General features: G+C 45.3%; 1 long non-coding RNA gene across 14 annotated transcripts in view; it reads right to left on the bottom strand.

Moving 5' to 3' along the window:
- LOC143690839 (uncharacterized) overlaps nucleotides 1-27,852 on the bottom strand; it is a 193,882-nt gene that overhangs the window by 20,983 nt on the left and 145,047 nt on the right. For 6 of the 14 annotated variants that reach the window (XR_013179225.1, XR_013179219.1, XR_013179226.1 and 3 more), the window contains exons 1-3: nucleotides 13,784-18,246; nucleotides 13,515-13,578; nucleotides 12,272-12,353 (exon numbers count right to left, since the gene is read on the bottom strand). This is a non-coding gene — a long non-coding RNA (uncharacterized LOC143690839). Of the gene's footprint in view, nucleotides 1-60; nucleotides 3,804-5,972; nucleotides 9,236-10,307; nucleotides 11,717-12,271; nucleotides 12,354-13,514; nucleotides 13,579-13,783; nucleotides 18,254-27,852 lie in introns of those variants that run through there. The other 8 variants (XR_013179220.1, XR_013179221.1, XR_013179235.1 and 5 more) reach the window with 6 other exon arrangements.

Here is a 27,852-nt window from a genome sequence, read left to right as displayed (position 1 = left end):
TTATTTAATTTCTACCTCCTCTCAGCTTGTTTCTGAATCTTCATATATTATACTGGTGTATCATCAGCTCATTTTTCATTTCTTGCATTACGGTCTGCATATTTCCCTCAATTTTGCTGAAAGGACAAATAAAATATGTTCTAAAATTTTCTTCAGTTTACTATAATGCGTATTTTTCAAGAGTAAGTTCTTCCACTGCATTATACTATCTTCTCTGTCTTACGACACAGTTTGTCTTCATAGGCCTCATGCTACCTTTTTTCTCATATTTACTTATCCTTGATCCAAAAGGGGAAGGTGGCAGGGGGTGGTGGGGGCGGTGGCAGGAGAAAAGTCTATGCAGAGAATAGGGCTTTTCTAGCAAACAAAAAATAGATTTTCATTGGCTCCTCTTCACGGTCCATCTGGCTGCTATTTGAACCCTGAGGCCTAGAACTGATGCTGGACCCATGTGATATCCTGGAATCTTCTCTCCAAGTTTCCAGTGTTCTCCAGCCTCTTATTCACTGAATCTGATGGGTCATGAGAAGTGGAACATAACCGCATGGCCACGTTATGATGAGAAGGTCACATATTCCCAAAGAAACTGTATGAAGAGTGAATTCAAATTCTGACCCCTGAACTTCCATGCCTCCCCAAAGCCAGCACCACATCCCAGGGTGGCCAGCATCTGCCCTCCCGCATGTCCAGCTCAGTGGCCTTGCAGTGTTGGGAGCTGTCCTGGAAGGTTGCCATTGGAGGGGAGAAGGAAGAGACAGAACTCTCTGGCCTCCTTGAACACAGGCCCCTAAACAGGGTGAGCATGCTTCCCTCCTTCTCTCCAGTAAAAGCCATGTCTGGAGGTCTGCAGGTTGAATATATGGAGTGAGCATGCTGAGATTGAAGCTGCCTTCTGCTTTTCCCCATGTGGCCCCATTTTTTGTCTCAAGACTTCATCTGAGTTTGGACTGGTGGGAATTATTGCTTACTTAGCACTGGTTAGTATTACTGGTTTCCAGAATTTTTAAACCACGGCAGCATTTGTGGGTTTTCCTAAGCATTTCAGTGGAAAGAAAGGGAAGACGAAACACACGTGGTCACTTTGCCCCCATAAGCTGAAACAGGGAAGCAAACTCAACATGGGAGATGGACAGCTTCCTGCCCTGCCTCCCCATCTTCTCCACCTGCCCTGGCCTGGCCTGGCCTTATCCCCAAGTACATTCTGAACAGAGCAAGTGTCTCCTTCCTATAGTGAGGGGAGCTGGGGTTGACAGCAGATTGGACGGACTAAGAGTGTGGCCTCCAGTACTTAGGCTGCCTGGGATCAAGCTCCTCCATTTACAAACATAATTGAACGTTACTGGGCAATTTATTAAACCTTCTTGTACCTTGGTTTCCCCATCTGTGAAATGGAGATGACAGAATCTCTCTCATAGAATTATTGTGAGGAGTAAGTGATGTGATATTTGAAAACCACAACTGCACCTAGCAACATGTGACTGTTAATTTAACTAATTGAAAGCAGCCCAATAGCCACCAGTGGTGAACTATGAGCCCCCAGCAAACAACCTTGTCTACCCCTTCTGGGCAGGAGCAGTTCATCCTGACATACTGCTTCCTGGATTTCCTTTGCTGGGATTGAAGCTCTGCTCAGAGGGCACCCTCGGCCCTGACTTCTAGCCAGGTTCTGTCCCTGGGGTTTGAGTCCCTATTCCCTGTCCTTCATGGGTGGGCTTTAATGAAAATAACAATACCGGGTGCCGCGCTTTGGGGACTTGTTTGCACAAATCAGTTCATCTTCACAGGAGCTCCATGAGGTGCGTACTGTCACTATTCCCATTGTACAGATGAAGCAACTGAGGCCTGGAGGTCTCCCTGCGGTTAAGAAGAGGAGCTGAAATTCACACCTGAAAAGCTGAGCCATCTCTCAGCATCCTCAAAATCTCTCTCTCAGAGGAGACTTAGGGAGCCCAGACAGTCCCCTCCTTTATTAAGAAAATTCAAGAGCAACTTCAGAGGCCCGAAGTCCAGCACAAATCTGGTACTCCGTGAATATCTGCTGAATGTACAATGAAAAGTTTTATCCTAGATCAATGATTTTCCCGAGGGGTGATTTTGCCTCCCAAAGGACAGGTGGCAATGTCAGGAGACATTTTTGGTTGCACAACTGGGACCTGGAGTGGGGGGGGGCGGATCCTACTGGCATCTAGTGGGTAGATGCCAAGGGTGCCACTAAACAGCCGACAGCCCCCACCACAAAATGCCATCCGGACCCAAAACGTCAGTCATGCCGAGGTTGATGAACACTAGACTTTGGAATCAGCTAGTTTGTTTATCTTCCCCTTCTATCTCCGACAAGACGGAAGAAATTAGATACCCCAAATGCCCTAATCCACACCCACCTCCGAAGGGCTTTAAATAGGACTCCTTCTCTGTGCCCCCCAGCTCCCCCCCCCCTTTTCAATCGCCTCATTGTACCTTATTATTGAGGCAACCCCAGAACTGTTCTCAAAGACAAGAAATTGTGGCTTTTGGGTGGGGGAAAAAAAAAGTCCTATCCTTCGCGAAAATTCAGCCGCTGAATCAAAAACTCAGCCGGCAACCCCCTCGGAGCTGACAGAAGATAAAGCATAGAATATTTTAGATTTCAGAGGCTGCCAGAGAGAAGCGACTCTCTCTGCTCCTCCCATTCCAGAGCTTTTGTTTTGCATTTAAATGACAAGGGAGCTGTTGGGGAGAAGCCAGTGCTCTGCCAGGAGGGAAGTTTTCGCCCCTCTGAAGTGGCTGCGTTAATGTCATGTCATTACACTGTATTGCTGCACAGGTTAATATAATTGGGTGACTATGTGTGAGCAATGATCCGTGCCGTGTTACAGCTCTGAAACAAATGACATTTAACCAGCCGGTCTGCAAGGCCCCTTGTTATCTACATGGTGAGCGATTGGAACAGAGAAGCAGACCTCTCGACGAGCAACTGATGAATTAGTTGTTAGGTTTCCTCGACAGCCTGGATTTATAAGAGCACAATTCGAACATAATTTATTAGATCTATAAACAGACAGATCCGATGTTTTTACTGAGATTACATCTTGTCACCCTCAGATATTGTGTCACTGACAGCCCTGTTATATTTTAATTTTATTATTCGGATAAGGCTGTGTTGCCAGTGGGGGGGGGCTTTTAAATTTATTTATTTATTTTTCCTGAAATGACATTTTCCTTTTTAGTTGGAAAGGAATCAGAAATTTTGTGCTAAGCTGATATCTGGTGCCCACCCAAAGAGCTCTTCCAGGCCACGATTGTGAGCGTCTCAAAGGCAGGCAGGAAGTTTTGCCATAAATCAGTGTTTCTCCCCTGCCTTGGAGTGTGGCAGAAAGAAGGTGTAAGCGAGTCTCTCTGGAATGGAATCGAAGACTGTTCTAAACAGTCTGATCACTTTCCCCAGCTTGTCTCACCCTTTACACGCTGCCTGCCCCTGTCCAGGACACGGGAGAGGCCATCCCAGGTCCAGCCGCCCCTTACCTGAGGATGAAGCTACCTGACCTCTAGCTCCCCTCAGGTCGCACAAAAAGAAAGGGGTACTTGCCCAATTAAAGAGGCTTCAAGCAAAAATGTCACAAGTCTTTTATCTACCAGTAAAAGAGCAGTGGCTGTCCTAAGGGGAGAGGGCTTTAGAGTTGTGTCCAGTCCAAACAGGTTGAGACAGTGGGAAAATACTTCATTCCGAAGCAGTCAGGTCCCTTCAGCTGGCAGTGACCTTGGCTATTCCACTTCCCCTCTCTGAGTCATTGCCCCAGAAGAAAAAATGGAGTAATGAATGATACCTGGTTGCAATGAAAATAAAATGAGATAATGAATATGGATAAGTGTTTCATAAGTTGAAGCACTATGCAAATGAAGGGTACATTTATTAGCTATAATGGCATCTCTAAGCTCTACCTTTTTTTATATATCTGGAAAGGATACACATTTTTATTATTGTTATTCTTTTATAATAATCGACATGCTGCCCTAAAATGTACTAAGCACTTAGGTATGATATAATGTAATGTGAGCTTCAATGAATTAATCCTCTGACTATTTTTGGTAGTGCTGGGTCCCTTTACTATTCCTGTTCAATGGATGAAGAAACTGAGGCTCATGGAGGTTACCCAGGGTTACTCAGCTGGTTAAGGGATTCTAAGCCATAACTGAGCAACCTCATGTCCATGACCTTGCACTTCTAATAAAACCAGGTTGGGCAGTGTGACGGTGGCTCAGTGGCAGAATTCTCGCCTGCCATGCCAGAGACCTGGGTTTGATTCCTGGTGCCTGCCCATGCGAAAAAAAAAAAAAACAGGTCTTTTTCTGCTCAGAATTTGAGTGGAACAGAGCATGGCTTCGGGGACAATCAGAACTAAGGTTTGTTGTCAGTTCCCTGTTCTTGGGAATTCAGCCACAGCTTGCTCATAAGAAAGGTGACTTAGGTCAATTTACTGAAAGCCTGGGGGTGCTTGGGGGTTTTAGTTCCGTTTGCTTTCAGGCCCAGTTTCCTTTCCCAAGGCCAGAGGTAATTCTCAAAGACATTCATAAAGCCCTCCATGCCTCATGGGGGGAAAATAAATTAATATCAGAAGTGGCAGCATCTGAGTGGCAGCTTCATAACAGGCTTGAACCCTAACCTCTCGGCTATAGCTGGGAATGGCTCAGCCAAGCACGTCATTGACTCCCAGAGTTCTGGGACCTGAGATGTGCATGTGGGCTTGGAGGTCACCCAGTCCAGCCCCCTTATTTTACAGATGAGGAGGCTCTACATTGCAGAGAGAGGAAGGGGCCTGCCCCAGGTCACACGGTGGGTCAGAAAGCAAAATCAGGGCTGGAACCAGACCTCCTGGTTCAGGACTCTTTCAAACTCTTGGGTGCCCCATCAGGTTACTCTATTGTTTGATGCTTTTTTAGGATCCAACAAAACATAAGGCCCATCGAAACACCAAGTACGCAGCAACCCTTCACAAATCTGTTAAGTCATCTCTGTGCAGCTGTCTGAGTCGTAAGCAGGAGGGAGGCACACGCCCTGCCACCCTTCGCCACTTTAGGCTTGAGCCCCTTGCCTCAACCCACCATAAACTCCAGCCCTGAATACCTCCTCTCCCATTTGCAGACTTGTGTTTCTCTTTAGACTTGATCCCAAGACATGCTGATGATCAGACCTTCTTCTTCTAGTCTCACTAGCATTTTATTCCCAGCCAATTCTGCCACAGGCCACCCTGGAAAATGTTTTCTGGCCTCCCCTGATTCCCAGAACCCTCTCTGGAGCCACACTTGGCTTAGCAACAGCTAAGCTTTCAAAATACAACAATTCCTATTCACACCTTACATCCTTAGAGAACCCTTCCCGGATCCTAACCACCGCCACCAAAGACTGAGCACTCCCCAGCATCCTTTGCATAGTAGTTCTTCTGGCTTTTCATGACACTGTGATTTCTTGATTAGAGTGTGTCTCCTCTATACGGGAGCTCTGAGGTGTAAGCTGGTGATGACTTCTGGTTGCTACGCCATCGCCAGTGCTCAGCACAAGGCCTGTCAAAAGCCCAATAATGTCTACTTCATGAGGAAAGAACATAATGAAAGTGCATCCTCACCACCACCACCAGCACCCCCAAAAGTAAGGGGAGTTGGAGAATTCTGGCTGCTTTTGGAGAGTCCAAAGAGGATGGATTTATGAGTGAAGGGATGGGTCCATTCGCAGGGTGGGCTTGAGCTGAGACACAGAACAAACAGCCCGCCACCCCTACTGCCCCATCCCAAGGGACGAGTGTCTCCTGTTGTCCGGGGCTGAAAAAGCTCCCTTTGTGGTGGTAGGTACGGGAGTGAGCCAGGATGGAGCAACTACAGCAAAACGCTACTTCTGCTTGTTTGCCAAGGTTGCACCAGCTTGCGGGAGACTCCTGCCTGGCTCCTAGCACCTGGAAGGTAGAGGCGATATGAGGCAGGTGAGTTACAGCAGTCCGGGGTCTTATGGGTCAGCCTGGGACAGGGGGAGCAGGAAGAGAGTCCACTGGAGCCTGTCATGGGGTCCAGAGGGATAAGCATGAGCCTTGGGCTTTGCACAGGGCTGGGTCTAGATGCTGGCACTGGCTAGTCGGCAGAAGCTGCTCCAAGTAACCGAACATGGAACACGCTGCAGCATCTGTAGCCACTGCTCTTCGAAAACAGCTGGGCTGGGTCCCTGAGGACCAGATTTACCTCATGTTATGGTCAAGAGAGGAAGAGGTGGCTTATGCCCTGAGGACTTGGCCATCATCAGCCAGAGGACTACTAGGCAAATTTCACTGGGGGCACAGGCACAGAGTCATCTGAGGATAATGCCGCCAGGTCTGCTTTCTAGAACAGCACTGTCTGCTAGAAACAGAATGCAAGCCCGAAATGTCATTTGAAATTTTCTAGTAGTAGCCACATTTTTTTAAAGTAAAAAGAAACTGGTGAAATTAATTTTAATATATATTTTATTGAATCCAAAATATCCACTATATTACCATTCTGACATGTAATTAATTTTAAAATATTGTTGAGATGTTTTAGTTGTTTTTTTTTTAATCAGGCGAATATTTCACACTTGTGGTGCATGCAGTTCACACTAGCCACAATTCAAGTGATCAACAGCCACCTCTGTGTGGCAGCTACTGCATTTGGCAGCACAGCTCTAGAAGGTCAAGTCAGCCTTTAGCTTGATAGTCCCTTCTAGCAAGTGGGCATATCTTAGGTGTCTGAAGACACCAAAGGAGAAATGCAGATCTGTAACGGCAAGTGCAGAAATAAGGGATTTCATCAGCCAGAGAATGCTCACTGGGACCCACAAATTCCTGGGTCGGCAAAACCAGACATTGTGCAGAGTTCAAGTGGTGCTTTCTCCTGCTGGGGGAACCCTGGAGCTGCTGGCTCCATGGCTGCCCTCAAGAAATGCTCTGCTTGCAGCCTGGGAAATGGAGTTGTTTGAAACTGGTCCAGGTTTTCAGCTGCCTGGTCCCCACGCCCCATCTGCCAAGCACCAGGAGCAAGGCAGATGCTGAAAACACATCTGTCAACCTACCCTGATGGTTCCTGGCACACCCCTCAGCCTTGCAGTGTTCTTCCCCCACCTTGGAAGAAGTAGATGCTCTCAGGGTTTGCCAGCTCCTGGCCCCCCTCTGAAGGGCATCCTGAGGCATCCCTAGAGGTGGCTGTCCTGGAGGGCAGTGCCCCATTCTTGGGACTCATGACTCTGCTCTGATAAGCCCCCTCTGAGACAGGAAATGGGGTGAAGACCCAAGCGTCCCCCACAGACACAGTAAGCAGCAATCTGGGGGGCTACCTCCCTGCAGTCAGGCAGACCCCAACATGGAGAGACACTCAGCCACTCCTGCATGGCCCAATAGCTAAACAGCCACCATTTTCTCCTCCAAAATTCGAGTGGTTTTGAGGATGCAGCGAAAATACGTAAACAAAGTTCCTGACAATCACTGTTCAACGCTTCCGGGTAGAACAAGACTAAGTGCTAAAAGAGAAAAACTGGGGATCATTCCGCTATGGCGAGCACCCAACTCACCTCCAGGCTGGAGTCCACAGGTCCTTCTCGGAGGCACGGTAGTGGCATCAAGGGGCAGTCTTAAATAATGTCAACATTATATATTTTAAGGGGGGAAAGTTAGACTGGTAGTGCATGGGTTGCATGTTTTATACATCTATTTAAGAATCCGTGCATTAGAAAAGCTTGGCATGTCTGATTCTCCTCCATCATGCCAGTTCCCAGGGCAGCCCTGGACCAGGGTAGGTGCTCAGTAAATGTGGTTCATCACGCAGTTGAGGGAAAGAAGGGAAAATGTAGGCAAAAAGTAAATAAAAATAAAAAGCATTGAGGGGAGATGTGAGCAAGAAGGAGACAGAAGACATATTTGAGGAGGAAGAGGTGGGCCAGGGGAGGCAATCCTTGCCGCCCCTGCCCTGGTCTGTGGTGGGCGCCATGGACTGGACCCCTTGGGGCACCAGGGGGACAGGCATCCCTGCAACGCAGGGCTGAGGAGGATTTTGCCAACCCTCCGTTTTTCCTCTTAAACCATCAAGGAGTCTAAATTTCAGCAAAGCGTGGACACCATATGTGGAAATATTCCTTCTGATATTGATGTTTCCCTTATAAAAGCATGTGTTTTTTTTTTAATGTGTGGGCAGAAGAACTCATTGTAAACTGTTAAATATGATGTAAATGCTAATTTGCCTGCAATGCCCTGCAAAAGAACTCCCTGGGAAGTACGTCTCATGGAGGGCCATAAAAGAAAATGGTAAAAATAAATTAGGGAGACATGCGGGTGGTAGCATACGGTGTCTGTTTTGCCAACACGCAGCCGTGTGTCCCCTCCCCAAATTCTGGCCGCAAAAGGGAAGGATTTACATAACTGCAGTGACAGATGCCACTGCTTCCCAGCGGCCACCCGGACTTGACAACTTTCTGGAAACAGTCTGCCAGGGTTCGCTTCAAATAAAAGAATTTTTTTTTTAAATCACTAAGCATTTGTTCCTTTTGCAATTTTTAATAAAAGCGTGTGTTTTAGTGGATTGGGTTTCAAGCCTGCAAAGAAGAAGCACAAATTACAGTGTGGACCTATGCCTTAAAAATCTTCCTGGGCAATTCAATACCCCATCAGGCTTGCAGTGGAAGCAACCTCCTCTAAAAACCTCGAACACTTTTTGGCAGAGTTTAAAAGAGAGACTATAGCCTAATTCATGGCAGGTGTCTAGCAAACACAAACCTTTTCCTCCGTCAGTGGCCTTTCTGCTCTGGCACACCACTAAACAAACCCAGCCCTGGATTTTAACCACAGCCCAGATACTATCACACACAAAAGAGTTAGTATCTGGGGGTCACACAGCTATTGTGGAATGAATATTAGTACATTCTTTGCAAATGCATGATGTATGAACTGTATAATATTTCTTTGATAAATTGTTTTTAAATATTTCCTCCTTTTTATTAATTGAGGAGGAGCCTCATGTATCAATGCCATTTTTTCCTGTTTTCCACATAAATTATTTTCTTGCAATGTTCGTTTATATTATTATTGCCGATATTACGACAAAGACTTTTTTTGCCTTGTAAACAAGATTTTGCTTACAGCTAAATGAAAAGAAGTGAAGTTAATCACATTGAAATAATAGGTTTAAAAAGGTAATTCAGTGGTGTTGCAATGAAGTTTAATCTTCAGCAATAGAAGTCGTGCTGAGAGAAATGGCAGAAAATCTTGTTCTGTAATTAAATGGTATTTATCATTGGCAGGTCAGCTCCGCTGGGTGAGAGGCTCCAGGACTCCACCGGGAAGGGGAAGGCAATTCACACAAACAAAAAGGGGGCAGAGCAGAGCACAGGCATCGGAAGACAGGACTGGGAGGGAGAGCTGGTGTGGGCGGTGCCCTGGGGTCAGGTGGTCTGACACGCACATGTGTGTCGCAGCTCACCGCAATGAGTCTGGCAAAAATGCCAAAGCATCCTCCACACTCCTTCCACAAGGGGCCCAACTCACAGCTTCCCTGGTCAGTATTAACCTAATGAGTTTCGAATTTAGACAGACCTGGGGTCAAATCCCACAAACGGCAGTTTCACCCTCTTCGTCTGTCCAATGGCACCAACCCTCTGGAGTTATGACAATAGTAACATGATGCAATGTGGGGGGTACAGTGCCAGAGCCTGGCACTTTAGCGGTGATCAGGGATTACAACCACACTCACGAGCATCAGGACATCAGGGAAAGCTGGTGCTGGGTGAGAATCCCCATCCTGTTGGGGAACACTGAGCTTCTCAAACCCATCAACAAAGCATGAACCCTGTTGTTAGTGGACAACTTCCAGCGGACAGCAGAGAAGGCTGCAGGTGATTTCAAGTTGATCCCCAAACAGCTCTCAGCAAACATGACCAATCTTAGCACCAAAGCAAGTCACTAGATGGAACTCCACCCATAGAATGGCGATGTGCACGTTTCCTCTTCAGAACTCTGATTCCCATCTGGCGCAGGAGGCTCTGAAATCTCAGTCTACTTGGCAGGGCAAGACCATGCCATCCATGCAGTTCACCTGGGTTCAAACCCTGGATCCGCCACTTGCCAGGACCTGACCTTAGACAGTGAACATCCTCAAATAGGAAAAAGTGAAAGTACTGGTGGAGGTAAAGATGAAATTAGATAGTTCAGGGGGAGTGCTTAATCTTCCAGAGGCCAGCCTCTTTCCACTCATGCCACAGCTTCTGACTGGTGACTCTTCCTTAGAGGCTTTTGACTTAAACTCCAGCCTAGCAACAAATCCTCACACCACTGCCCTGAAGAGTGATGACAAATATTCAGCAGGAGACAGTGTACCTTAGGGAAGGAGTCTCCTGTTTTTAACTGTACCCCCTCTGCTTGTCCAGGCATTTGCCAGTCAGAAATTTGAATATCCCTGATCCCCCTTTCAATGAAATTTCAGTAGGACCTGTTCAATGTTTGCGGGACTTATACTGTTGGATGATGCTTTAAAATCAACTTCGTCCTCGATTGGCTCATGTGCAAAATCATACCAGGGTGTTCTTTGACACTGGGGGCAGCCGAACCTGGCAGCGCTCCAGCCCTCATCTCCAAGAAGCTCTAATTCAGGCCCTTTATTAGCTCTCCCATCTTTATTAGTGTTCCGGAGCAAAGTGACTGCAGCTGAAGTTATTGAATTTTCACTAAAACCCAAATACATGCACAAGCCTTTTGTACTTTCATGTTCAAAAAGGTAGAGACCTTCAACTGCCATCTCCTGCCTCTCCCATATCTTTCCTCATTACAGGCTGTGGTCCAAAACCAATACAAATTAAATAAATACCCCACCGAGAGCTGCACTTTGGAGAACTGTCTCATAGCCATACAGACGTGGGCTATCTCCAAAAAGCACCAGTGTCAGGTATTTTATATTTTTAAAAAAAGAAATTAAAATCGAAATAGTATCCAGGAAGGAAGTGTTTTCATGGGTGAATGTTTGATTTCATTTTTCTTCTGGCATGCCCCTGCCTTTCATCCCTAATGGTTCTTCTCAGCTAATCTGTCTTGAAAACCCACAGGTAGAGATGTTTATTGATACAAAAGGCCTAATGTGCAGCTTGGTTGACAAAGACCATTGGAAGTGCATAAATAGTAAATTTCATTTGATGTCTACTTATTAATGCAATTCCACTCTGAACATTTCAACAGTAAGTGGTTTTGCCAGATGGAAGATAAGTCTTATGCTTTGGATATACATAGAAGGAAACATTTGGTTTCCATTCTAAATGGCTGATACAGACCGTACCAATGATTGCATGTTTTTTTTCAGGGCAAATAACAAAATTCAACATCAATTACTTTGCCTTTTGACAAAGTTTAAGGGAAAAAAGCCTTTGTTTTAAAGTCCATTGAAATCCCATAAAATTTTTTTAGCTTTCCATTTCATGCAAACATGAAAAAATAACTTTTATAATTTTACAAAAGCAACTTTGACCATGGTTCACACAGAAACATCCTGCACCCTGAAACCACAAATCTGAATTCCCAGCAGCTGGTGAGTTCAAATCTCTAATATACTGCCCAGAGACATTCATTCCCTTAGACCCGCCTAGGATCAGATGTTGCCGGAAGGAAAAGCAAGGCAGCTGAATTTACATTTCCTTTATGCAGATTGTGGAGAATTATAGCAGGAGGAGACACGCACTTTACAAGGCCTTTATGGTCCATCTATAGAACTAGAATAGGAAATCAATGGCTAAGTCCAGACTGGGGCACTGAATTCTTCCAAGAAATCGTTTTTTCCTCTCCTCCAGTCCCCAGCCCCTCCTCTGTCAAAGACTTAACATCGCCTTGCTCATCTAAAGCATAATTGAGACTCCACTTTTATTTCATCATCCTTCCCCTTTCATTGATCCTCGTTCACTTTCTGGCTCAGTGCCATGGGGGAATGGGTTTCCTAACCCCTGAAGAGGTACAGTTGGAGTCATTGGGATAAAAATGGGTTTGTGCTTTCTCTCCCTAACTAAGCCACCTGGAGTAAGGGGTCATCCTGTGTTATATCTGGCATCCTTGTATCTCTGTCCAGAGACTTAAGACGTCTTCTACCCTCAACACACCCTCTGCCACCCCACCTAGATTTAAGGAAAGATCTGCCCTCCAAGCCTGCCTGGTATTTCCAAGAACTTGACCAAAGAATCTTCTTCCGTGCAGACAAACCTCCAGCATAAGAAAAGAACTGACCCCTCCCCCCACAAATGCAAAAAAGAGTGGGTGCCCAAATGCAGCTGTACCTCCAAAGTAGCCAGATGTTAGAACAGCACATCTGTCTGCAGTTTCTCTTCTCAAATCAAATCACTGATTCTTCACTCATGCCTGAGAACATATGCCAAGGAGAGATTTAGAACTCTGGATTCCCATCTCCCCATCCTTCCGACACACCAGGGAGGAGTGGGGAGGAGGTAGGGGTAGCTAGGAGAAACTGATAAGGTAGACATGCCAATGCTTTGAACTTAGGCGGTGGGTGAGTGTGAGCCTGGGAAGAGGTAGAGAGCCCAACAAAAAGGTATAGAGAGAAGGAGCACCCACCATAGTGTCCTAACATGACATTCTGCCATTCATGAAAGGAAAAAATTATAACTGTGAGAAATGTGACAGAACTATTAAAATTACATAAAATCAACTACATAGATTGTGAACTACATGTCACACTTCTATTTGTTCTGTAACAGTATAAGAATCACAATATTTTCATCAAGATATGAAACAGAGACCATTGTATCATAGGAAGGGACCTATCACTGTGATACCCCCCAGATACAATGGGAGTCTGCATCTAAAATTTAATAATAAGTCTAGCGTAGTTTTTGAGGAACTGGAAGTGGTGGTATGCTACAACAGGCTTGAACTACTCGAGCTCTTAGAGCCAACTGTTGAACTTCCAGGAAATTCACAACCTGTTTAATGACATTTTGGTCACTTGAAACTGGCCATCATAGAAACATTTTCATCAGGGAAATGGGCAAATGCTATAAATCAAGACATTTAAAAATTTTTTTCAGAGAGCAGGTTGTTAACCATACCAAACCAACTGGCTGGAGGGCTCTTCCTCTGAGATCAAATTCAGCTTAATCAATTTCTCTTTCAAAGCCCCTAAAATGCTTATGTCCCTGATTTTCTACTTGACACCAGCAGATACTTAGCATTCCCAGAAGTGCCTAAGGGTAGACAAGGGTGGGAGGGCGGAGGCAGGAGGCAAAGAAGGGCATGGGTCTTTCAGACTCATACCCATCTTGGTATTGAGCCGTGAGAGTAAGTCTCAACTTCAGGTTCCCTTTTGTCAAAGGTTCCACTGCTCTAAAAGCATAGTATAATGCTGGAGTGGCACTATGGATATCTGCCTGTTTCATTCTTCAGACAGGGTTGATTTATGAAAGGTCATAGAGTAAATCCAAGGTTAAGGAGGTCTCTATGTCAGAAACTTGCACAGCACTGCTAATGTAGATTTCAGTTTTTCCTTCTAGGACAAATACTTACCAAAATATGCAACTTGTTTGGTGGGAGAAAGATTGTCCTGTGGCTTCTGCAAATTTTCTGAGGCCTGTGGAAATAAAGCTTCATGTACTTTATAGTTATACAGAAAATAGAATCAAGTTAATACAAAAAAATCCAGAGCTAAGGGGAAAAGACCCTGGGTCCTGGATGCAGCTCACTGTAGACTGATTTTAAAGTGTTAGACAAGTCCCTTGCCCTCTCTATGTCTACATTTCCCCTCCATGGTAAAAGGGGTGGACTTGGTGGTCTACCTCTAAGGGCACTGCCAGCTCTTACATTCTGACATTTGACATTGGGTTCTCAGTTTCAATGGGTTCTCTATGACATCATGGAGAATTTAGGAAGAATTTAGGACTTTAGAAAGAAAGACAAATTCCACCCAAATTGTCCAACAGAAAATATGGTTCCCTAATCTTTGATGCTGGACGCCTGTTAAGCTTACAGATGGGCTTATTTTCTATATGACCCATGAGCCCTTGGGAAAGGATCACCAGGAATATACATGGGTTCTGTAGAAACTGCCCAGCCAGGCCATGAGTTGGAGCATCTGAATCACCCAGGCCTGGATTCAAATTTCAGCTCCTCCACCTTCATGTTAATTGACAATGAGAAAAGTGTTTAACCTTTCTGACTTTGTTTCCTCATTTGTAAAATGGATCATAACACCCACCATACAAGACTTTTGCAAGAATCAAATGAGATAAACCATGTAAAGCACTTAGCATCATGCCTTGTCCAGACTAAACTCTCAATAAATGGCAGCTATTATTATTATTATTTCTTCAGGTAACTGTGCCAAATCGAGGGACCAGGGAAATTGCACAGACTTGGAATTTTCAGTCCCAGCTTTGACCTAAATTGTGTCAGCACCTGAATCTGAGCTGAGCCTGGGTTCTTAAGACAGACTGCTGAGTGGACTGGGTTCTAAGTCAGATTTCTGTATAGACTGGTCAGGAGGTGCTTTTTATGAGTCAAATTGAATTGAAACCAGTGAACTATTTTGAGTTTGGAGTAAAAGGAGCATAAGCACACTGGAGGAGCCAGGAGGGTTGGAGCCAGCATCAGCCTCATGTCCCAGGGCAGGGCCAGGAACACTTGCCCAAGACCTAGGGAGAAGCCTCCAGCAGAGGCTAGGGGGCTGACCTCACAAGAGGCCTGCCGAGACCTAGTGCACCAGCAGTCCCGACACCACAAGACAAAGTGTGACTCCAAGAGAGAAAAGCCTCAGCAAACTCCATTTTATGTCAAATGGGACTTTCTTCCTAAATATACCAAAATTGGGAGAACTCTGCCGAGGCCTGTAAATGGGTCCAAAGCCACTAAAATGTGATTTTTATTAATGTGGTCCCAGATTTAACCTCAACCTGGTACAACCTGGATAAATTCAGGTTCCATATCTTATGTCTGGAATGAAGCAGGCAAATGCTTTCAAACATCTTTAGAGACAGGTGAGAAAATGTGGACTGATTGCTAGTGTTCCAAGGTGGGTCTGTGGTTGTCTGAATATACCTAACAGAAAGTTTCATCTTGACTTCATAATAGAATCAGCTGAAGAGCTTTAAAAAATACACTGATGCCCTGCCCTCTGCTTTTAGAGGTTTTTATTTAATAAATCTGGGTTAAAATCTAGACATTGAGTATGTTTTACTATTACCCCAGGTGATTCTAGGATTGAGAGTCAGTGATATAACAGGAAGTATGCAATGGTCTCTGTCCCTGATGCTTTCCTGGCCAGTATTTGGTGGCTTTGATTAGGGTTTCAAGTTTTAGAATCATATGTTAGAGAACCTTAAATCAGAAGAGATCACCAATGGGCTAATGGCATCCAGATCTAACAGGATCTCGACACTGTGCTTTCAAAGTAGCAGATTTTCCATCACTGGACATGTTCAAGTAGAAAGTGGATAAGAAGACCTTTTGCAGACCTCGTTTACATAACACTTATCACATCCCATCTTTACCACAATATGTACGCAGTACACACAAATACAAATAAGGTCCAGGGAGGACAAATGGCTTGCCTGATGTTACATCCCGAAGGGCCAGCCCTCCAAGAAGCGAAGTCTTGAACCAGCTCCTCTGGCTCTTAGGTCAAGTCTTCTGACTCTACAGCCCATGGCTGCCTCTTCTGGGTCATGGGATGCTCTAAAGAAGGTGTTGTGGGTGGAAAATGGGCCCAAATGACCTTGAAGGCTGCGGCCAGCCCTGAATGCCTGTGCTACAGCTGAGGCTGCACTGTCTTAATGACCCATCCTCCCCAGGGCCTGGCTCCAGCCAAGGCACACCCACTTCCTGAGGCCTCCTCTCAGGAAGGAAACCCCAGTCATCATAAAAGGAAAATAAGGAAATAAAAGCTTAATAGGATTTCATCAATGATATAAAATCTCTACAACTCTGGGTGACAGACACTAAAAAAGATCATTTGGAGAGAAAAAGCTTTCTAAGACTTCCTGTGGAACTGGTTGTCTAAAGAAGCTCAAATGAAGGTCATATATAATACTGTCAGTTCTAGCTCTCAACAGGAGGCAGTGCCAGCAGGGCCTGGGCTAAATGGTGTGATTTCCAAGGAGAGTAACTTGGATCACTTAGGAAGTTCATAGAGTCATGAGATAACCCCAAGACATATAGTCCTTCTGCCTGACAACCCGCTCCACATCCTCAAGTCTTGGTTCAGCCATTGCCTCTTCTGCAAGCCTTCACTGACCCCTCAATAGACTTAAGTCTTTCACTTCTTTTCCAGTAGTCCCTGGGCATGATCTTCTGGCACAGCTGTGTTTTTTCAGAATGTGTTTGTGGAAAATCTGAATGGAATTGTCTGTTGGTACCTTGTCAGAAACTGACTCCTGAGTCCCACCCTAGATCTGCTGTGTCAGAATCTCTTGGGGTGAAGCCCAGAAATCTATATCTTTAACGAGCTCCGTGAACAGAGGGGACATTTTATCAGAGACCTGATGGCAAGAAGAAGATAGCTATGTGATTTAGATTTGGGAGCAGTGTGTTCCAAACAGAGAGAATGATAAATGCAAAGAACTTAAGGTGGGAAAAAGAGTTTTGAAAGTTTGAGGAAGAGCCAAGAAGATGGTATGGCTAAAGAGGAATGTGTGAGGTGAAAAGTATTAGGAGTTGAGGTTGGGGATATATCAGAGACCAGACCTGGAAGAGGGTGAAATGTAGATTTTATTCTAATTTAAAGGTTTTTCATTGAAGATTAAATTATTGATCTCAATTCTTTACTTCTTTTTGATGAACTATATATCCACACTTTTGCCATGACCTCATGGTATAATGTACTTTTTTCCCCCTTGACTTTGGACTTGGTCACATGACTTGTTTTGAGCAATGGAATGGTAGTGGATATATTGGAAGCTAAAATTTGAATGCTCTTATACAGATGGAGTTGCTCTCAAGTGCTTTTGTTTTTCACTATGAGAACATGCCTTGGGTATCCACTGGTCCAAAAAGGCTGAGAGACATGACACACAGAGTAGTCCTGGACCCAACCTGCAGTCTGAAGCCAAGCCCAGCCTAGACCATCCAAGCTTCAGTCAACCCTCAGATACATAAGCAAGAAATAAATGTTTATTGCAATACAGCACTGAGTTTCAAGGGTGACTTGTAATACAGAAATGCTGTGAAAATAACTGTCTGATCAAAGCTTTAAGCAAACGTGTTTTGATTTGATTTTTATTTTGTAAAACTCACTTTGGCTGCTGGAAAACAAGTAAACAGCCCCCTTGGAGTTGTCTGGGCAAAGCCCCATAGTGGTTTAGACCAAGGCAGTTGTGCCAGAGATGAAGAGAAGTAAATGGATTCTGGATGTACTTGGAAGATAAGAACTAGCAGGATTTGCTGACAGACCGAACTTGGGGATGTGAGGTGTGACCACACTGCACAATTCCAGGAGGACTCAGGCACATGAAGTTTACAACACTGCACCACTAGACGTGGTGAGAGAAATGGAGAAATCAAAGATGAATTACACCTAGATTTCTTAGTTCTATGACAGAGCAGATGGTGGTGCCACTTACCCAGATAAAGAAGACCTGGGAAAGATGGCTGATGTATGTGTTACGGTTGGGGGAGGACCAAGAGCTTTTTTTGGTCATGTTGAGTATGATATGCCCATTAGCCATCCAACTATAGATGTCAAGTAGGCAGTTGGATATGTGCATTTGGCACTCAGTGGAGCAACAGGGCTGGAGTTAAATGAATGATCCAACATTGACTTTAGGGTAGCATTCCTATACACATGTTATTTCCTTTGCCATCTCTGCACAGACCACTGATTTCCTATTCTCCTTTGAAGCCCAGCCCAAATGTCACCTCCAGGATGAGTGAGTTGTTTTCACTGCTATGGTCTCAGAGTTCCTTGTAAGTATCTCATGCAGTAGGAAATAGTCACCTCCTCCACTAGATTACAAAGTCAGGATCTTTGTATTCCCAGCACCTAACCCAATGTCTGGCACATGTAAAATGCTCAGTAATATCAACTTCTTCCCTTCAAGGCATTGTGTTGGGTACTTTGAGACACATTACTCTATTTAAACTTCTCAACAGCCCACTGAGTTGGAATTATCACTCCCTTTTAAAGTTGATAAAACCAGGACCCCAAGCATTTAGAGTCCTGCCCAAAGTTTCTGCAAGTGAAAGAGCCTGGATCTGTCAGATTACACAACCTGGGCTCTTTCCACGTTGCCTCCGCCTCATCCCTGCCTCCCCATCCCCTCCCTCCTCCCGCTCCCTTGCAGCCCTCCTCCTCCCTGGCAGGGTTCCCATGCTGCCTGCGCCTCCACACAGGATGTGCTTCCTGAAGTTCCTGGTCCAGATGGCCCGCAGAAGCTGCTCCTCATAAATCACCAGGCCTCGCAGAGCTGTGCTCAGCCACTTTCTCCTCTCAATCTCCCCAGGTCCCGGTGCGTGGGCCCCATCTGCCCAGTCAGCAGAACTGGCTTGTCCAGCTGGGGGAGCATGTCTGTGCCCCCCCCCCTCTTCCACAAAGGCCAGGAGCCACAGAGCAAATTCCTGGGAACTGCTGAGGGAATTCACACAGCATCTTCATTAGGACTCAGAGGTGACTTGATGGGAAACACCACAGACAGGGAGGTCAATGCTTGAAGTTTTGTCACAGGAACTGCTGGTGCAAAGGGCCAGCTAATACACCTGCTAGCCAGGCCTCATCATCACTGGATTCTCATACCTCTCTATTCCCCAAGCCAAGAAGACGCCATGCCATGAAGCAAAGACATGCTTGGCACCACAGAGTCCCCGAAAACTTTTCCAAATACAGGTGAACAGTTTAGTGGCAACTTGCCTGAGGCCCAGGAACATAATAAAGTCATTTCCTTCTCTGAACTTTAATTCTCAAATTTGTAAATTGCAGAAAATAAAACTTGCCTCACAATATCCTAAGGAGTCAATAGATAATGTTTTAAAAGCACATGGTGGTTCCTCAGTAGATGATACGAATGTAAGTGCAAGGTACTTCTGCGCATTGCACCATTCAAAATGGTGAGCAGAAGTGGAGACAAGAAGGATCTGGTCTTAATGCAGTTTTCAAAAAACCTCTCATACCCCACCCCTTCCTCTCCATTCCACTACCGCCATCAGCTTTGTGTCCCTTAAGTACAGATTCTTCTTATATGTCACTCCTCTGCCTAAATCTCTCAGTGACACCCCACCCCCCAGTCACATTTGGTATAATTCTCCACTTTTTCTGGTGCATGACTCACTTTATAAAGTAGAATTTGGGAAAGTACACTTGAGGAGTGTGGCAAAGTTGGTTTCTACAGAAGATGCATACCCATTCTATAGTACGAAGTTGTGAATTACGGTTACCCTACCAGGATTACACTTCCCAGCCCTTCTTGCCTCTAGGTAGAAGTACATGACCTCATCAATGGAATGTGAATGGAAGTAATGTGCATCTCCTCTTCAGGCAGAGGTATTTAAGAAGCAGGTGACCATGCTCCACCTTCTATTTCCCTATCTAACCAGAAGAAAGGAAGTTAAGGCCCAAGGAGATGGTGGAGCCATAAAATGGAAGGCCTTGATTGCTGAATGACTCTGTGGAACAAAGTCCCAGCACTGCCTATCAAAAATTCACCCTTTGGATTTCACTTGGAAGAGAATTGTTTTAAGCTAATAATATTTTAGAGTTGTAGCAGCTAACAGTAGGGTTAAAAGATTCAAAATAGCATGAAATAAATCAATAATAAGGTCATGATAATGACTACAGTGGCACAATACCTCATAGAATCTCTAAGGCACAGACTCTTACCTAACTACTCAATGGGAAACCTTACCACATAGGGTAAATTTAGAGTCTTGAACATGCTCTATCATATGTTCATGAAGCAAGATCCTTGACTATTCTACTAAATATGCCTCTTTGCATCATCACATGACCCCTCTTCTAGCACAGCTACTGATTTCCATCTGGGCAGCCACTATACTCGCATTCTCAATTTATGGGATCCAACAGGGATTGCACATGACCTAATCCAGGTAAAGCACTGATCGCTGTAATTAGTCTAGAAACAGATACATGACCTACACCAACTGAATCACCAATTAAGTTAAATATTTTTCTGGATATGCTGGGCTGAACACGATTACTCTTTTCTGCTAGATTCAGCCCCACGAAGATAATGGCAATCATCCTGCAACCACAAGGAAAGAGCCTGAGAATGTCATTGACATGGTAGAAGAAAGGACCAAAAGAGAGAGAGCAAATGAGTCCTGGTTACATTGAACCACGATCTTTCCATTTATACAAATCAATAAATTTCTTTTTTTCTTAACTCCAACTTGGATTGATTTTTGTGAACTTTACAACCCAAACAATCCTAACTGAAACTCAAATCGGCCACCATTTGGCAGTCTACCACTGAAGGATTAAATCCCTGAAGGAATGAAAGCTCCCCAGGGGACGAACCTCTAGCCTGCAGGATACATTCAGATTCAGAGTCATTTACAGACCAAGTCCCTTCCCCCTTTCCCTTGCACTCCCATCTCTGTTGTCTTCTTCCCAACCTCCAATCCAACTATGCCAAATTCTCAGAAAGTGAGAAGATTTCTCACGCCCCCTCAGGTCTTCACTTCTCCTTCCACTTCCCTGATCACCATCTTTCCTAGCGCTCCTTAACCACTTTCAGACCCCACTCAAACTTCACCTTCTTTCTGAACTCTCCTCAGCACTTCCATTTGTTTATGAATAATCACGTTCCTTTCCTCTCTTTTGTTATGTTAGTTCTCTATCAAAATAAATCTGGTCTTTTACAAAATGCCCAAAGATTCTTTGGCCCGGTCTCAGCAAGAAGTCTCACTGAAACCACTTCAGCGAGGATGACACCACCACAGACTGCCCAAGAGGAGGTGACTTAAACCCATCTCAGAAAACCAGAAAAGGAAAGGAATGGGCATCACGAACCCATTCCCAAGGCCTAGGCCTGAGAGGTGCTCAGAAGAGGCCAACTGCTGAAAAAAAATATATATATATATATCCACACAGACTCAGGCCCTCTGCCTTCATCTCTTCCTCTTCTCCCCCTTCTACCCTCCACTACAACTGCATTGCCTCCTTGCCATTCCTTGAGCAACCGGGCATGTTCTCACCTCAAGACTTGTATTGGTTATTGCTGTGTGTGCTGGTTTGAAAGGAAGTATGCCTCCTAAGAAAAGCCATGTTTTAATATAAATCTCATTTCTTAAAGGTAGAATAATCCCTATTCAATACTGTATATTTGAAACTGTAATGAGATCATCTCCCTGGTTGATGTGATTTAGTTAAGAATGGTTGTTAACTGGATTAGGGGATGACATGTCTCCACCCATTTGAGTGGGTCTTGATTAGTTTCTGAAGTACTATAACAGAGGAAACATTTTGGAGAATGAGAGATTCAGAGAGATTCAAAGAGAGCAGAGAATGCTGCAGTGCCACGAAGCAGAGAGTCCACGAGCCAGTGACCTTTGGAGATGAAGAAGGAAAACGCCTCCCGGGGAGCTTCATGAAACTAGAAGCCAGGAGAGTAGCTAGCAGATGATGCCATATTCGCCATGTGACCTTCCAGCCGAGAGAGAAGCCCTGACGGTGTTTGCCATGTGCCTTCTCATGAGAGAGAGAGACCTTGAACTTCATTTGCCTTCTCGAACCAAGGTATCTTTCCCTGGATGCCTTTGATAGGACATTTCTATAGACTTGTTTTAATTGGGACATTTTCTCGGCCTTAGAACTGTAAGGTAGCAACTCATTAAATTCCCCTTTTTAAAAGCATTCCGTTTCTGGTATATTGCATTCCAGCAGCTAGCAAACTAGAACACTGTGTAACAAATTACTCCAATTTGTACTTGCTTAAAGCAATAAACATTTTTTTTTTTTAAATCTCACAGAGTTCCGTGGGTCAGAAATGTGGGAGTGGCTTAGCTTGGTGGTTCTGTCTCAGAGACTCAGAGTCAAGGTGTCATTGCAATGGGGCCACAGCCATCTGAAGGCTGGAGGGTCTCATTCCAAAGGACTTACCCACATGCCAAGCAGAGCAGTGCTGGATGCTTGGGGGGTCGGGGGGAACCTCTCCACAGGGCTGCTGATGTGTCCTCACAACATCAGCAAGTAATTCAAGAGAAATAAGAACAAAGTGATAATCTCTTTTATGACCCAAGATATGGAAGTCTCATTTCCACAAACTTCCGCTGATTGCACGTATAGGCTCTGCTGTGGGAGGGAACTATGCAAGGATGTGAACACCAGGGTCGCTGGGGACGTCTTGGGCACCGGGCGCCCCTGGGTCCTTGCACTTATCATTTCCTCTTGCTGGTATATCCTTTCTTCATATTTCCCCCTGGTGTGCTCTTCTTCCTCCTTCCAGTCTTTGTTCAAATGTCACTTTTGCCGAAAGGCCAGCCTTTTAAAAACTACAACTTTTCCCCGTGCTCCAGAGCGTTCAGCAACCTCCATTCCTGATTCACTTTTCCTAACAGCATTTATCACCAACTGACTTATAATTTTGGGTTTGTTTTTTTTTTTTCATTAATTTTGTATTTACAGAAGAGTTGCAAAGACGGTACAGAGAGTTCTTACACACACTTCACCCTGATGTTTATTCTGGGTTATTTGTTAGTTTATCTGTCTTCCCCCATTACAATGTAAGCTCCATGAGAGGAGGGATTTTGTCTATTTTATTCTCTGATTTATGTCCAATGCCCAAAACATTGCCTCACTCACAGTAAACATTCAGTAAATATTTGTTAGATGAATTAAGGGATTATTCCAGCAGTTCAAAGACAAGCCAACACTGTGGCCTTTTTCCCTTGAAACTCTGCGGAACCACACAGGGTGTTAACATTGTCCCATCTCAGAGTTCAGATGATTTAAAACACAGTTGGGAAGAGGCTATGGGTGAAAAAGCTAAAACTTAACTTGCTATAGAACAATCAAAGTAAACAATAAATGATATTTATTCATTCATTTTCCTCCTTCTGGTCTTTTTGGTATGGTTTGTTTTATTGCTGATAAGTGAGTTAACTTTCTGTTCATGTCACTAAGTCTGTCTCCATTTAACCATAACACTGAGGAGCTATTTCCCTGGAAGAGGCTTAATTGGTCTAACTCAGGCTGAGCAAGGAGAGGGGATGATTTCGGAAAAGTCCATGAGAATTGCCCATCCTGAAATTCTCCACTCTATCCGAATTGTCCCAAGCTCCCTGCTGAGCCATCTCTTGTAGGGTTACCTCCTCTGGAAGGCTCCTCCTTTATTTCTTTATTTATTCAGGTAGTTAGCCCTACAAAACACTACAGGATACATGTCTTGTGCTCTTCTCTGAGTTTACCTCCACCTGTGCCTTGTGAATCTTCTCACTAAAGGATTGATGTTCACGCCTGGATTAGGAGCCCCTCCAAGGTCCCCAGTCTCAGATCCCCGGCAGCTCCTAACTCATCCAATGCTGGGACAGTGGACCGAGGCAAAAGAGGGGGCATTGAGTGCTTATCAAGAACCTGTTCTGAGCCCAGCACTGGGCTAGTTACCCTAAGATACTTAACTTCAGCATCGCAGTTAAAATCAAGTGGTGGTGGGATCTTGAGCGAGGCTGCTGGAGCTCAAAAATTACACTTCCCACCTTGAGGACTGTAATAAAGATGAAATGAGATGAGGCAAAGGGTTTAGCATTAAGCCAGCCCCTTAGAAAACCCTCCATCATGTTGATTTAAAACAATGTCATTTTATAGGTGGGGAAACTGGAGCTCAAAAGGTGAAGTGACATATCTGAAGTCATACAGATGAACGATGAATCTGAATTCAAGTCTCGTGCTCTATGGACCTTTCAAGGTCCACTGTATCAGTATCCCTCAAAGAACAGTCTGTAGACACCTGTATCAGAATCAGCTGGGGAGCTGGTTAAAGAGCAGAAGACCAGACCCCTTCTCAAACCTCCAGGGTTGAGACCTCTGGGGGCAGGGGGGGCAAGGGATCTGCATTTTTCATCTACTTTTGTGACCCAAATTCCCTTGATGCCAGTCTGCCTGCCCACACCCCGACTAGCCAGGGGTTTGCGCTTATGCCCCTCAGTTGGTTCAAGTGCAAGTTAAGGGCAACAAATAATGGAGAAAATAAGTGATTTCTCTGGAGCTTTCTGGAACCTGACTAAAGCAATTATTGGCCCAGACTTACACAAAGCCTGAACGGTCAGGAAGGCTGGGCTTCTTTGCAGCAGATATCACCAAGGGCAGAGAAGGGGTCCCAGGTCTCAAGGAGAAATAAGCTTGGTGGCCCAAGTCTCTCCTGGGTGGAGAGGCAGGAAGAATCAAAAGAAAGAAAATCCCACCTAACAACCAGCACAGGGCACATTTGCTGCTCAAAATGTCTAATTGTGCCTCCCTCTGAGACAATGGGCTGCCATGCTGGAAAACACTTTGTCAAGGTGTTTTGGAACTCAGAAGAAATTTCTCTGAAGCATCCGTCAACAGGATGACAGGCAGAATCACATGTGGGACACATGTCCTTCAAACAGATGAGTCTCAGGATGTGGCTGGCAAAAGACCTGGGAAGCTTTTGCAGGGACTCCTGGGTTGACAGGCTGGGCCAGGGCTGCCCACCTTCTCCACCAGATCTCGGTTTCCCCTCTGAACCAGGAATTATGCAGGTGCTTCACATACAGGACCTCACCTGAACCCCACATCCACTTCGGAGAATATTACTCTTCCCATTTAAAAGATTAGGTCTCTATGGCTGACAGAGATGAGGTGGTTTGTCCAGAGTCACTCAGTAGAGGTGCTGGAGCTGGGATCCAAATCCAAATCTTGAATGGCATCTACTCAATACAGAAAATACAAGCCACACCCTTGGGGAGGAAGGGAGATACTGTTTGGGCACCCTCCAACATGCCCATCCCGCAGGCCAGAAAGGCACAACCTCATCCAGTGGGTAACTCACTGTTTTGACTCTGGACCCCAGGTTTGAATATAGGAGTATTTGGGGGCTCTGCAAACTTATACCTGTTCCTGGTGTTACCTGGAGCTGGGGCCCAGTGGCACACAGTGGCATGATGGGACTGGATGAAATTCACTCCTGACCCTCAAAACCTTGGCCCTTTAAAGAGAGATCCATATTGTATTCATTTCCTTCTGCTGCTGTAACAAATTACCACAAATTTAGTGGTTTAAAACAACACAAACTTATTATTTGAAAGTTATGGAGGTCAGAAGTCCAAAATGATTCTCACTGGGCTAAAATCATGATGTCAGCAGGACTGCATTCCTTTCTAGAGGCTCTAGAAGAGAATCCCTGTCCTTGCCTGTTCCAGCTTCTAGAAGCTGCCTACACTCCTTGCTTGGCTCACGGCCCTCACCTCCCTCTTCAGAGCCAGCAATGGTGGCCTGAGTCCTCACATCGAATCACTCTGACATTCTGACTTTTCTTGTGTTCCATCTTCTCCTTTTAAGGATGTTTGTAACTCCAATGGGCCCAACCAGATAGTCCAGGATAATCTCCTGATTTTAAGGTCAGTTTGTTAGGAGTCTTAATTCTTTCTGTAACCTTAACGTCCCTTTGCCATATAACCTAACATATTCACCAGTTCTGAAGATTAGGCCATGGACATCTTTGGGGTAGGGATTCATTATTCTGCCAACTACATCCACAGACCACCAGTAGGGAGTGGGGAGCACAGGGGAGGGTAGAAGGGCTGGGAATAGCCCAGCCACAGGTTACAGCACTGTGTCTGAAGCAGCCACTCAAAGACGCCCCTGTCACCCTGTGCTTGGCCCTGCACTCCTGACCCCAGGCTCGCCACAGGACCCAGCCCTCCAGCTCACAATTTGGAGCAGAACTCCCCAGGGTGGACTGCCCTGCAAGGCCGCCAGCCTCACCCCATTTAGCAACTTGAGTGAACTAGGTCCTTTCATTTGTTAAAAAACTTTTATTGCTGTTCCTGTTATCGTTGTTGTTGATGCAACATATATGAAAAAAGTTGATAATCTCTGTTACTCCAGGGATTGTTTATTTTGTTTGTTTTTAAAATGAGCTCATACTATAAACCTCATTCTCTGTTTATTTTCTGCTTAATCTATTGTGGAATATTTCACCCGCCAGAGGCACGGTTTAACCCATTCGTCACAGCTGTACGGGGTGCTGAGGCTGGATGCCCTTATGCAACCAGACCCCTTTTGATGACCATCCAGGTTGTTCTGGATGATTTCCACTTGCAGGTTCTCAAGTCAGGGAAGTCCACACCCACCCTTGACTCCACCACCTGGGACCCCCCCAGGCCAGCCTAGTCCCCACCTCCTTTCCTTCTCACAGGGCATGGAGAGTATGGGGCACCCAAGCTCAGGGAGAGCTGGGTGTCTCCAGAAACAGGGAGAGGGCAGCAGTGTGGTTGCTACTGCGAAGTCAAATAAAATGAAGACCAGACATGGCTGTTGGAATCAGTGAGCCAGAGGTACTCCTCTGTGCCCTCACCTGTGCCCTCACCTGAGTCCAGCCTCCTGGGGAAGGAGAGGCAACATGAAAACCCCAAAGCCAGCTGCATACTTACCCGTCCCAGGCACTTGCAAGTAGGTTCTGTTATTTCCATTTTACAGACAAGGAAACTGAGACTCAGAGACATCATCTGATGTCATATGGCTGAAATGTTACAAAGTCAAGGGGCAAGCCCACTTGCTCAAGGCTCAAAGCTGGATCAATTTCCTGGACTGGAAGGGTGGCCTGGCACCCCATGGGCCAAATGACCTGACTCAACCAGATCCCCTGCTCCCTGAAAATCAGCTAATTTCCACTAACAGGGGTTCTCAAAGCCACCAGTGATTCCTACATTGGTTTTTAGCTGCTTTTTCTTTGAATTAAAAAAAAATAGCCTCATGGTATAAAAACTATTCAAACTGGAGAGTAAAGTAGAAGCCCTCAGACCCACTTTCCAGAGGTAACTTACATGACCAGTTTTTGGGGTTGTTACAGACATTTTCTGTGCATTCTCTGTGCATATGCATGTGTGAATGCACAAATACTAACTGCTCTGCCCACTTCTTTATGAACATCCTCACCACATCAGATGCTTTCAGGAACGTTGTCCCACTTCATCCTCACAAGTCTCCTCAAACATTATCACCAGCCTCATTTTATAGAAGGGGAAATCGAGGCTCAGACAGGCTAAGCCACTTGCACAGACTCACATAGCTAGTAGGCAAAACTGGAGGTAAAACCCAAATCAGCTGACATCAGAGGCCACAGCAACTTTTTCCTACCTGCAAAGAGAAATGAACAAGCAGGAATGCTCCATGGCCTTCAAATGAGAGGCCCAGAAGGTCCAAGGTCAGGGGGATGAAGTCATCTTCACCAGTGAGCAAACATCAAACACCTACTGAATGCCATGCAGTGTGGCATGCCCCTTAGCACCTCTGGGCTCTGGTGTGATAGCCCCAAGAATGGACATCCTGAGTCAAGGGAACATCTGGAGTCTCCCCCAATGCCCAGGAAAGTTACTTGAAGGGTAAAAACAGAGGCAGTGGTGGGCATGGGAGGCTTGTTCAGCCCTAGAAGGCACAAGTAAGAGTCTACAGGGTTTCCCTGGGAAGGCACCAAGGGATAAGACCCACTGGGTGGCTCCCCTTTGGGTTATTACTTCCTTTCAAGCTCTTTTGTGGCAAATCTATTTAGGTCACAGGACCAAAATAAACATTTGAATAATCCCAGATTGACAGCCTTGGAGGATGCACAAGAAAATTACCCCCTGGAAAAGGCCATTCACCAGATGCTACCAGAGGATGTTTCAGTCACCTCAATGCCTCCCAGGAGCCCTCACCCTCACCCAGACTCATGGTTCACTGCCC

This window comes from Tamandua tetradactyla, chromosome 1 (genome assembly GCF_023851605.1).
Source record: "Tamandua tetradactyla isolate mTamTet1 chromosome 1, mTamTet1.pri, whole genome shotgun sequence".
Classification (NCBI taxonomy): Eukaryota; Metazoa; Chordata; class Mammalia; order Pilosa; family Myrmecophagidae; genus Tamandua; species Tamandua tetradactyla.
The sequence above is the reverse complement of the archived record's forward strand: the minus strand, read 5'-3'. Positions and strand labels throughout refer to the sequence as shown.